Source organism: Conger conger, chromosome 13 (assembly GCF_963514075.1).
Source record: "Conger conger chromosome 13, fConCon1.1, whole genome shotgun sequence".
NCBI classification, from domain to species: Eukaryota; Metazoa; Chordata; class Actinopteri; order Anguilliformes; family Congridae; genus Conger; species Conger conger.
The window spans coordinates 29152244-29165502 of record NC_083772.1 but is presented as its reverse complement, the minus strand read 5'-3'; the positions used below and the strand labels follow the sequence as shown (position 1 = coordinate 29165502).

Sequence of the window (13259 nt, the reverse complement as noted above, 5' to 3'; positions counted from 1 at the left end):
CAAAGTGTGTATAAGGAGGGTGATGTGATCATTGGAGGACTGTTCACAATTCATATAGAGGCACCTGAGCCCAACCTGGACTTCACACAACGAGTGGCACCTTCACAGTGTCAGAGGTAAATGCATAACCTTTTACTTTATCTGTATACTGTATACACCCAGTGAGAACTTCATTAGGTATTTATTAGACTTATTTTTTAGACTTCTACTGCTGTAGCCTATCCACTTAGAGGTATGATGCGTTGTGTGTTCTGCATACCACTGTGTGGTTATTTGTGTTACTGTCACCTTCCAACCAGCTTTGACCAGTCTCGCCATTCTCCTCTGACATCTCTTATTAACAAAGCGTTTCTGTCTGCATAACTGCTGTTCACTGGACTGATGTTGATGTGAACAATAACTGAAGCTCCTGTCCCATATCTACATAATTGTATGCATTGCACTGCTGCCACACAATTGGCTGATTAGATAATCGCATGAATAAGTACGTGTAATAAAGTAAACATGTTCCTGATAAAGTGCTCAGTGAGTGTATGTGTGTGTGTACACAGACCACATATGCAAATTTATCTGTGAACCTTTCAAGCTCTCTTTCACTTCACTTTCTTTTTTTCTCCCTCAGATTTTATTTGCGTGCATACCGTTGGCTGCAGACCATGATCTTTGCAGTGGAAGAGATTAACAGAAACCCCCAGCTGCTGCCCAATCTCACCCTGGGGTATGCCCTGGCTGACACCTGCCTTTCAACATTAGCCACTGCCCTGGGACTGGTAGCAGGGAATGACCCAGTCATTATGGGTTCCAGGTGTGGCCGCACTCCTGAGGTGCCTGTCATTGTTGGTGATTCCCTCTCATCAGGATCTATCATAATTGCTTGCACCCTGGGAGTCTTCAGTATCCCCATGGTGAGAAATGGAACAGCACTGCAGAAAATTAATGATCATTAATTAGATCATTAATTGTCTCAAAATGTTTTGTTGCAGAAGGCAACGGCAGCTCTAATTTCGTAACACAGAGTGCATTCAATCTCTTACACTTGTATAACGAATACTTACTGCAGCATAAAAGATTAAATCAAAGCTTCAAGCACTGTCAGAACACTGTATATATCATTTATAATGGGAGATGCTATTTATGGATGTTTGCTTAGGTCCAAAGGATTTAAACTATGATGTTATGATGAGAGCTAGCTGACTAACACTTCACAGGGCAAGTATTCAACAATAAAAACTTTAATAGATTGTCAAAGTCTTGTACAACTCAGTCTTAGGGCCTTGTCGCTGGCTAGGAACAACCTCTGTCCACAGCACAAAGTCATTCACCTAATCGCTTTTCTTTGGTGGTTATGCTGGGTTTCTCACCCAGATATACACAGATGCCTGCCACTGAAGGCTAAGAGATTTGGTAAAGTCATCAACCCACTCACAGGAGGGCAGCAAGAATGGGGGCCTGTATCACAAAGTGAGCTAAATGGGTTAATCAGCTAACTATGGGCTTAGACATGAGTTTCTGGTATCAGAAAAGTTGCTCATGGACTAAATCACCATGGTGATTATGCTGCAGAGCTGAGATAAATTTTAAAAAGACATGCGTTTTACTGGAAGTTCCCTGTGTGCTCCCCAGGTCAGTTACTCTGCCACATGTGCGTGCCTTGGAGACCACCAGAAATATCCCACCTTCTTCCGCACTGTGCCCAGTGATGCCTTTCAAGCCCGGCTATGGCTCGCATGCTGCACCTCTTTGGCTGGACCTGGGTGGGTGTGATAGCGGGAGATGATGACTATGGCAAGTTTGGGATCCAGCATCTGTTGAAGGAGCTGCAGAACTCTGAGGTGTGTGTGGCCTTTTCTGAGGTCATCCCCAAGGTCAACTTTGAGAGGAGCATTCCACGCATCGTGGAGACGCTCAGGCTTTCCACAGCCAAAGTCATCGTCACTTTTGCCATTACCTCAGACATGCAAGTCCTGATGGAGGAGGTGGTGAGACAGAACATCACCGACAGGCAGTGGATTGCCACAGAGTCCTGGATTACCTCTCGCCACATGTCCTCTCCTAATAATCTGCCCTCATTTAGTGGCACTTTAGGATTTGCCTTGCGCAAGGGAAACATTCAGGGTCTCAGGTCTTTTCTCACCAGGTTTCAGCCCAAGGATTTGCCCTCTGACCCCTTTGTGGAGGAATTCTGGGAGATGATGTTTGAATGCTCCTTTAGAAATGGCCCCAGCCCCTCTCCATTAGCCAGACCCAACTGCACAGGGTCTGAGAGCTTGGACAATGTTGAGAGCTTTTATACTGACGTCTCCGTGCTCAGATTCACTTACAGTATCTACAAGGCTGTGTATGCCATTGCACATGCCATTCACAACATGCTGTCCTGCCAACCAGGGCATGGCCCCTTTGAAAAAGGGGGCTGTCCAAATGTCACCAACCTCCAACCCTGGCAGGTAAGACCAAAAAACATACAAATATCACATTGGGTAAAAATATAAATTAATGCATATTAATAGCTTATAAGTAAGGGATTTGTTAAAAGCATATTCTAAAATGTACATATAATTATCCCCTTAAGTATCACCACTTTTTTAAAACAAGCTTGAAAATGACATCCAAAATAAAGTGGTTACTACTCTTGATCCCTTTTGACTACAGGCACAATCCTGGTATCTTCTGAAAGGTAACCCTTGGGAGTGTGTTTGTAGAGTTACTCTAGACATAACTAAAACAGAGTTAAAGATGCTCAAACACAGTGGAAGTGGAAGCTTTTTTCCACACTGAAAAGTTTTTTGTATTTGATACAGATGCTCATGACTGTGTCTGGTGGCCTTAGAAACACAATGGGACCACAGCAAAAACGCTGGACAAATTCCTTTCAAGTCCATGACAATATCACCAAAAATTAGCATTCGGCATTGGTTTTAGGCAGGACATCTAAAGGACATGTAAACTAAATGATATTATTGGTCATGTACGAGGTGTAAAATGCTATAGATTACATACTAAATTATAAAATACTTTTTATTCTTCCTACTATTTATTATTCAAAAGCATAATCCTGCTCCTTATTCATAAGCATACAGAATAATATAAAACCATTTTGAGAATGTGTTTGGATGCTCACCGATGGAAAATGGGATCACGTCACTGGAAACCTCCAGAGTCTTCCATTTAGACTTAGCCATCACAAAATATTTTTTGCTTGTATAACATCAACCTTTTTGGCCATAACGTCTCAAGAACTATTTTTCCACCACATAACGCTCAGCCTGTGTACTGGAAATTAAAGGAAAATGATTATGCTGGCGAAAAAATCTGTGTTTTTTGAGCGATTGTCACAGTTTCTCACCTAGAAGTGACCTAGGTGTGAGAACTGGTTAGCCACTACTTTGGAGAGATTGGGGGCAGGACATACAGTCAGGTCCATAAATATTTGAACATTGAAAAAATGATAGTTATTTTAGCTGTCTACCACAGGATATTGGGGTTGGAAGTAAATAATGAAGATGAGCTTATACATAGCCACCCCAGTTTTAGGGGCTCAAACATAATTGGACAAATGGAAGTGCACTTTAAAATTTTATATTTGGGACAGTTTAATTATGTTGATCTCACTGTATGTACACAATCAGGCTGTGATTCTGCAGTTCTGTTGCACTGCTTGTTCTTTTGAATATTAAATCAGATCCTATGGCCTAAATTAACTCGGTACTTGAGTTCAGTAGATACTTTCTTACTCTAACTTGAGTAATTATTATTGTAAAGTAACAGTACTCTTACTTGAGTACAGCTTTCAGCAAGTCACCCTGAAAAGTAAGGTGGCTGCTCCCCTACTGTTGTAGGTTTTTTCCCCCAGCCAGCAACATTCTTGCCACAGAGGCAAAATGTCAAATGAAACAAGAAACTGTCATGGTGGGAGGTAATTCTCACTGGTGCCACGAGAGGGCCGAGGATTATTGTTTCCACCTGTTTCTCGTTTACTCCAGGGGAATTACCTCCCTGGAGAGTATTTAAGACCAGCATGGACTATTTTTCAGTGCTTTTGTGTTCAACCGTTCGCCCTTGGCACAAAGCCGGTAAAGCGCCCGGCAGACTCTAAACCTAGACGAGTCAGGTACGGTGCTGGTGGATAATTCTCTCATTGCTAAGAAAGAGAAATATCTAAAAGGTAAGGAAGGCGTACAGCTGGAAGTGTTGTGTGTGCTGGCGCCTTCCTCAAGGGTTTTGTTTTTTCTTTTGGACTCGTGTGAGTCGATGGTAGAGGGACGTTGTCCCCGGTGTTGTATTTTGGTTTGCATTTTTGTCCCGAGCTGCGTCTCGAGGTTTTTATTTTCGTGCCTAGCTTTTCTCGCTAGGTTGTATTTTATTTTGGTTTTCACTTAGTGCCCAGCTATTTGGCATGGTACCAAAGTTATTGGTTCGCCCTGGTTATTAAGGGTTGTTTTACGTTCTCTAGCCGTTTTTGAGCTACTTTTCTGTTTGCGATTTCGAAGATTGGTTTGTTTAATTTCTATTCCTCCCATTGTTCCGGGAGAAGTCCTGTCCCTAGCTGGGTATCCCTATTTCTGTTCTCCCTGGGATTTAGTGACGGACACGTTCGCGTGTTGGTTAAAAAAAGGTTCTACCCTTGGTCGCTCCTGGCTCTCCGCTTAGCTTCCCACGCTACAGAAACTGTGTATCAAACGCATGCAGACACAGGTTTTTTTGTATCCATGTGTGTATGTTGATAAATACCAATCAATCCTAAATGAAAATTGCATTCAAAGAACTTGTGATTAACATATATTGAAGCACCTAAAATACCATATAAGTAAGGAGCGTGGAATTGTAGGCTATTTTGCATTACATAACATTTCAGTCATTTAGCAGACACGCTTATCCAGATCGGTGTAAAATAAGGTGCAAATCAGAACCAGGGACACGTGCGTTGAAGACCCGAGAGGAAAGTACAGTTTCCTAGAGTCCTAGAGTGACCATTTGAAGAGATAGCTGAGAAAATCCAAAAGAAAAGACCGCTCTGATTCAAAGATTGAAGTACTGTTAATGGAAGTACAAGCCAAAAACATAATTCAGTCAGTAGTGTAAGCAGTGGTTCTACGCCCTATTTCTAGCAACCTTTGATTATTTTTTTAATGGAATTTACATTCAACTCAAATTACACATGAATTAGTAAATGTTACCCAAATTAAGCATCACCCATTTTAATGTTGAATCCAGTTGTGATTTTATATATGATGTGAGCAATTAGAATATTCAAATCTTGCCACCGTTTTTTAAATCTGAATAAAATATAATGAATGGAATAATAGAAGCAGAAAACTAGCTTTATAACTGCCTTTTTTAAAATTTATGCACATGATAGCAGCTCAGAATACCTGTGAAATCTATTTGTAACCTACTAACAAACTGAATATGAAAACTTTGAAGAATCACACATGGTTTGTGTAAACGAGGCCCATTATTAGCTACCTATTTTGTATTTTATAAAGACCTTTAGTTATGCTTTATTGAATATCCACAATTATGTACAGTGGGCTCCAGAATTATTGGCACCCTTGACAAAAATGAAGAAAAAAATGATCGATATATCATATGATAAACAACACCAATAAAATTATTGGCACTCCTAACGATTATTGTAAATAACATTAAACAAAGTGAAATTGTCAGTACAATTGTATTTAATTGAATGTCAGTCCATCACATTCTGTTTCACTTTCATATTGAAATGACCAACCACCTTATACCTACTGTCAAATATGGAGGTGGGTCATTGATGTTTTGAAGATATTTTGCTGCCAGTGGTCCAGGGGCACTATTTAAGACCAATGACACAATTAACAAAACAAAGTACCAGGAATTTCTGGCAGAAAATCTGGTTGTCTCTGTTAGGAAGTTGAGACTTGGTCGTAAGTTGATTTTCCTACAGGGCAATCTTTCCAAACATACATCAAAATCTACATAGAAATGGTAAAGTGAAAACAACATCCATGGTCTGCAATTAAATCCCTTCAAAAGCCTGTGGTCTAAACTGAAGAGGGAGGTCCATAAGCACAAAACTCAAGGATATCAATGATTCTGAAAAGTTCTGCATGGAGGAAAGGTAAAAAATCCAAATTGTTCTCTAACCTTATTACAAATTATAGGTAAATTGCCATGGCTGTCATCTTTGCCAGGGGTGTTTGCACAAAGTATTAAACCAGGGGTGCCAATCATTTTGGCGCCAATGGTTTTTGGAAAAAACTTAAAAGTTATTGAAATATCAGAATAAATGTATTGAAATAAAAGTATATAGTTTTCCTTTTTGTTTGAACATACAGTGACATATGGATTATTATCTGTGTTTTTTACTAAATACTGCCTTTTGTCCTAATTTTTATTAAGGGTGCTAATAATTCTGGAGCCCACTGTACAATGTATTTAGTAATTAATTCCAATCTTGACCATCTGCTATAATATTTGCCAAGTTGCTTAGCAATTGTTCAGCATGTATTTCTAAGGTAATGTATATGTTGTCATGTGTTTATAGTGTAGTTTATAGTAAAGTATTCTCTTCATAGATTTCAGTGTTCAGAATGTTAGTTTTACATTGTTTATTTTTCATTTGCTAGTCTATTAATTGTGTATAAGTGGCAAGCACTGTATAGTTAACAGTTTTATAAATCACCCCATATGTTCAATTTAGTTAAAAATGGTGAAAATCCTGATCTTCCCTGTCCTGAAAGATTCTCCACTACATCCAAACCGTCAACTTCACCACAGCTATGGGAGAAGCTACAAACTTTGATGAGAACGGTGAACCACCGGCCGCTTATGACATCATTAACTGGCAAATTGGGGTGCAGGGGACAGTGGAGTTTGTCGAGGTGGGACATTTTGACTCTGTGGATGGATCTCACAGCAAGTTTGACATTGATGTGAAAAGAGTCGTCTGGGGCGGTGGCCAGAATGAGGTAAAGTGAACCATTAATTTAGCATGCAATTTAACCACATAACCATCTGTTTAATTTTTGGACTGGTGTACCAATCATTCTCAATCAGGGTAGTTTATAGTTAGATTCTTGTAATCTTTCCCTCTGTGAAGCCCATAGAGTTATGCTACAGAGGACCACTGACTGACAGCATCCATAAAAATGGCATAGTCTGAGGCAAGTGCCTGCCGCTGTTTTTCTGGTGTAAAGGCCAGGGCCGCTTTCCCGATAACAGTGTCTCTTAGCGTTTTACGAACACTCAAAATATACATTACTAAAGTTGTTTACTTTTCTAAGTGTGTATCCCTTTTGGAGGTTGCTTAAGGCATAGCTTCTACACGCGACATTACTAGGCCCATCAACCTTTCTAAGATTATTCACTCCATGCAGTGACTGCTTGACTGCATTATGAGAGAAATTAGTGTTTATGAATAAAACACTGCAGGAATAATTAATATTGCATTTATCACGACTGGTGGGAACTTGACAGAATAAAAAAATTACAAACCAAATTTTGGCAGAAAGTACAGTTTGTGATGTCAGATTGTGGTATCGCACCTTGTCCCACTAGGCCACCAAGCAATACGCCTTCTTTGGCATGTCTTGTTTTATTTACATTATTTTAATATCTTTGTCACAGTGCCTTAAATGACTTTGCAATCAAGGTTGATTTGCCAGAAGCACCATCACATTACTGGTGTAATTCACTATTTTCTCTGATTAGTTTTCAATAAAAGCACGCTAACAAGCAAAACGAACCAACATGAAAATAACATATGCTGCAGTTTCACAGCAAACAAAATGGAAGCATTGTTAGAGGACGTGGCGTGGAAATTATGTTCCAGTTTTAGGACTACGGTGTTAGTATCATTAGCAAACTACAACTGTAGAATTATTAGTGTCCATATTGCTTAACAGATTGAGATGTAACTAAGAGCAACAGCTGATTTCAGAGGCTTACGCTCGTAACAGTGGTGACCACTAGCAGAGTGAGCTGACAACATCGATACGGTAGCTAAGAGTGGTCCAGACCAACCTTACGAAAGTATGACGTACAGAAGGTATACTGAGGTAAGAATGTTTTGGGAAACACGCTGAAATGTTAAGGTAGAGCTCAAGGTATTACTTATGAACAACGTAGCATTTAGACGGCCTGTAGTGTAGTGGTTAAGGTGAATGACTGGGACACACAAGGTCGGTGGTTCAAATCCCAGTGTAGCCACAATAAGATCCGCACAGCCGTTGGGCCCTTGAGCAAGGCCCTTTACCCTGAATTTCTCCAGGGGAGGATTGTCTCCTGCTTAGTCTAATCAACTGTACGTTGCTCTGGATAAGAGCGTCTGCCAAATGCTATTAATGTAATGTAATGTAATGTAGAAGGCTTTGGGAAACGACCAGACTATATGGCCAAAACTAGGTTTCTGAATCAAGGGCTGTGTCCTAATATGAAGTCAGCTGCCTTAGAAGGCAGCATTTGAAGATGGTAATTTTCAGGGACAAAGGAAGGCAACAGGGGTAACACCACTTTCTTGTACGTCGCTCTGGATAAGAGCGTCTGCCAAATGCCAATAATGTAATGTAATGTAACACACAGTGTACAGTGATAACACGCATCTTGTATGGCCATATGAATGCTATAGGGCATTGTGCTATCTTCAGTGTGTGTCCCTAACCCATTGCCTTGTGAGGTTCCTTCTCCGTTAGGATGCTACCTTAGGAGGGAGCTCACTTCTAAGGATGCAGGTAGGCAGGCGAATTTGGCTAAATATTTTGAATAATAGTGGGAATTCAAGTTCCCTGCCAACTCCGCTTTCTGGATCTGAACAGTGCCAATTTTTGTGGGTTAGTCAGGGTGAAGTCATCCAGAAACGTGAAAATACTTCCACTAAAATGTACACCGTTTTACACTTCGTCGTGGGAGTGGAGGAGGGCAGAGTTTGTTCATATACTGTGAAAATTGGACAGTGAAGTGAGGGAGTCCACAATTAACAGTTCCCAGGGCACAGAGTGCATTGCATTTAGCTAAAATCTGTGTATTTATATGTCATGGTGTGATTTTTGAGAATTGCTACTGCATTGGTGAGATATTACTGAGGAATAATTGAGCATATGTTAAATACACAACATTTTTAGCACATATTATGCTCAAATGTAACACTGATTTATGCATATAAAATATTAAGAAATAAGCTTGGGTATGTGAGAATAATGTAGGTTGACGTGCTCTGTTGTTGAGGGAATACAATGTTTTTGAGTGATGGTATGGAGGTAGAGTGATATTCTGTCTGTTCTGCTGGATGCATACAGGTGCCTGTGTCCGTCTGCAGCATGCCCTGTCCCCCAGGCACTCGGAAGGCTGTGCAGAAAGGAAAGCCCATCTGCTGCTTTGACTGCTTGCCATGTGCAGCAGGAGAGATTAGCAACACCACTGGTATGATTAACTATTCTTTCTTTAAATGATTTTCAACACCTGCACAAAGATAAGTTTTTATGTCTTAACAAATGATTATGGCTGCACTTTTTACTAAAAGGCACATTATGGTTGTTAATGAGTGAAAATTCCACAGAGAAACTGCTTAGCCTTCTAAGTCATTGTTATTGTTGCAGTTTGCATAAGGCTACTATCACCAACTGTCACCTACTACAAGGATAGCTGTCAAATAAATCGCAGGTTAGGTGTGGTTAATTTGATCAAAACATTAGCTAAGTATTCCTTTTGATATCTTAACAGATGTGCGAGCGATGAGGTTGTTTCCATGGTGATGAGCTATGCAATGACTCCATTCGCTCTTTAACAAAAATAAAGAAGTACTATTGGTCCGACACTTATTTTAAATACTTATTTTTTCCTTTGAAGTGCTTTACATGAGGATCTTTGTTATAGGAGACTAATTCCACACTGTTTGTCTTTTTGCTGTTTGTAAACCTTGTGGATTTAATTAGCAGCTGAAATGATTGAGTGGGCCTTCATCTTCACACTGACCTATTTATAGTCATTCTGTTTAGTTCATATTGGGTGAAAAGAGTAGCCAGTATATTATATAGGCTGTTGCATGGCTGTGAAAACAAATGTTTGTGACATATAGCCAGGTGGATGTGTGCACAGAACATATCTGTGCTGATGACCTGTCAGTCAACATCTGTTGGTCCTGCTGTTATTTAGGAAAAGTCATTACAGTACCACAGTCTTGGTGAATACTCAATTCTGATTGGATGCTAGGCAGTGATTATTTTTGTATAATCGTTCAAGTTTGGCAGGTAGGCCTGGTGAAGCCTAATCACCCTTCTAAGTGAATATGTTGCCTGGAGTTTGCGAAGCAGAGACTAATAGCCAGTACTGCGATATGAGTTCAACTGGGTTTTATTTATTAACCACGACTTTGTCATGCCAATAAATCTATTTGCATTTAAATAGCCAATAGTCGCAAGCTTTCTAATGTTTTGATAGATGGTTAACATTATTAGCTACTATGTGACGTGCCGTTTGTAAACGGACAACTCTCAATTAGCTCCAAATGTTTCCTTTTTTTGGCTATCACCAGCACAAAATGGAGAAGCTGGCTATGTTGGCTAAATTGTGTGATGTTGGTGTAATGTGTGGCCCAAGACAATTTTCAATGTTTAAAAACGTTGCAGTGAAACAGGCAGTTGCCACAACACAGCAGAGTAGAAAAAATTAATGTGGACCAGAATTACGAATAAGAAGTTGAAAATAATACATTTAAGGCGTGTTTAAAACCTTGAATTTAACCAAGATTAAAAATTATCAAAACCAGCCTCTCTATTTTTAGCAGAATGTAACTAGCATATGTAACCATAGCAACATGCTGAAACAGTAGCCACCTATATAGCTAGTTAGATCCAGAAAAAAAAGGTTTATTTTGAGGCCCAAAAATATTAGCGACCCCTGCTTATATTTTCATCTTTGGTAAAAAACCATGATATGAGCGGAATAACCCACTCGAAGGTCATTACATGGTTTTAATGCACTCGGCTTCACACTATCTGTATCATGCATTTTAAGATGTCATTGATTAGAGACAATAGTTCCTTGTTTTGTAAAATGGGCGGAAAAACAAGCGTGGGGGACCTTACCATCTCTGAATTTTGGAAATGCATATCTTACACAAAATAAGGTAATGCCAGTGACCTTTTCACAGCAAGGGTCCAGCAAAACAAATGCATAAAAATGCAATTCTAAAAACTTGTAGAAATGTCAATAGAATGTCTATTGTTTACGTAGAATTTATCTGGGGGAATTATCATTGTTGTCTGTTTCGATGTTGCATACTACAAAAGTACTTGCACATAGGAATGCTGTTATCTACGTTTTGCATAGACTTTCTGGAAGAAGAAGAGCCCACATATGTGCTTCTCTGACCAGTATCGGTAATCCAGTTGCACAGTAAATGTGTGATCCCTATCCATGAGTAAAAGATGCAGTATTAATTCGGCTCAGCCTAGAAATTAGGAGTGGTATGGTATTGAAGAAACGACTGAGAAACATTTTGGCTAATGACATTACATTTCCAATAGTTTGTTAGGCTTTCATAAAACACAGCATTTATTTGCCTGTGTAACAAGACCATAATACGCACGCTGAGACTATTACGCTTTGGCAAAAACTTGAGATTTTATGGCCAAAAAGGTCTTCCTTTGGGGGGACTTCCAAGGAATCCTTTGTCTCTCTAGCTTGAGTGTTCGAGCAGATATTTCTAAGAAAGACAGTGAAATCAAACCTAGAACCAGAATCACTGTTTAGATTTTAATGCCTCTCAACATACAGTGATTGTAAACTCCTAAGTGAACCACGTTGGTCTCGGCTTAGACATTTTTTTACATCATCTTTAAGGTTCAACAGAGTGCCAGAAGTGCCAAGATCGATTCTGGTCGAATGCTGCTCGAACTGCCTGTGTTCCAAAGGAGGTGGAGTTCCTGTCCTTCCAGGAGACCATGGGGATCGTCCTTGCTGCTCTTTCAGTCTCTGGGGTGGTCCTCACAGGCAGTGTCCTCGCCACCTTCTTTTTCCACCGGGACACACCCCTTGTTAGGGCAAACAATGCAGAGCTGAGCTTCCTGCTGCTGCTGTCGCTCTCTCTCTGCTTCCTGTGTGCGCTGGCCTTCATCGGTCGCCCCTCCCCCTGGTCCTGTATGTTGCGCCACACGCTGTTTGGGATCAGCTTTGTGCTCTGCATTTCCTGTGTGCTCAGCAGGACAGTGGTGGTGCTGGTGGCCTTCCGTGCCTCAGTCCCTGGCAGCAACATCATGCAGTACTTTGGCCCGGTGCAGCAGAGAGTGGCCATCTTCCTCTGCACCTCCATCCAGGTGCTCATCTGTATGCTCTGGTTGGTTCTGTCACCACCCGTCCCATCTGAGATACGGGGGCAGAGTGCCAAGATCATCCTTGAGTGTGATGTGGGCTCGATGGCTGGCTTTGCTTGTGTCCTGGGCTACATCGGCCTGCTGGCAGCCATCTGCTTCCTGCTGGCCTTTTTAGCCAGGAAGCTCCCAGACAACTTCAATGAGGCCAAGTTCATCACCTTCAGCATGATCATCTTCTGCACCGTCTGGATCACCTTTGTCCCTGCCTACGTCAGCTCCCCAGGAAAATACACAGTCGCTGTGGAGATATTTGCAATCCTGGCCTCAAGCTATGGACTCCTCCTTTGCATCTTTGCTCCCAAGTGTTATATAATCCTTCTGAGACCCGAAAAGAATACCAAGAAGAAAATGATGGCAAAATAAAAAAGTCTACACTTTGATTACATTTATTTTGTATGAGAAACATTTAAGAGACGGCTAGAGAGAATGTTTATCGGTTTAGATATTGGGTCACTGGAACAGTGAATTTCCAGTGCTGAAGCTGGAAGGCATTCTAAAGCCCTGCATTAATTAAATGCATGTAATGTAAAAATGTATTTGTCAACAATTAGTCATACATTTTAAGATGTTCTATATGTTCTTTGTTTTATAGTCCTTCCATTCACACAGTTGTCTTATAAAATTTTTAAACCATAAACCATTCAAATATTACAATGTGAAATGTAAAATATTCAATGATAAATTATACAGTAAATTGTTATTCATTCCAGGAACCAAACTGTTAAATAAAACTTCTTTCCTCAAGTTAAAACATGACCATTTTTTTAAACATGAAGCATCTTGCATTTCTGTTCCTTGTCATTCTACCATCACAGAATAGAAGCTGAGTGCTAAGATTGTTTGTTCTGTGTGTGAACTCATTCTGAGTTGCATTCTGATTCCACCCCACACATGTAAATTTGCATTTCCATT

General features: G+C 40.3%; 1 pseudogene; it reads left to right on the top strand.

The window, feature by feature from the left end:
- On the top strand, positions 1–12710 carry LOC133108423 (extracellular calcium-sensing receptor-like; annotated as a pseudogene).
- The last annotated feature ends 549 nt before the right edge of the window (positions 12711–13259 follow it).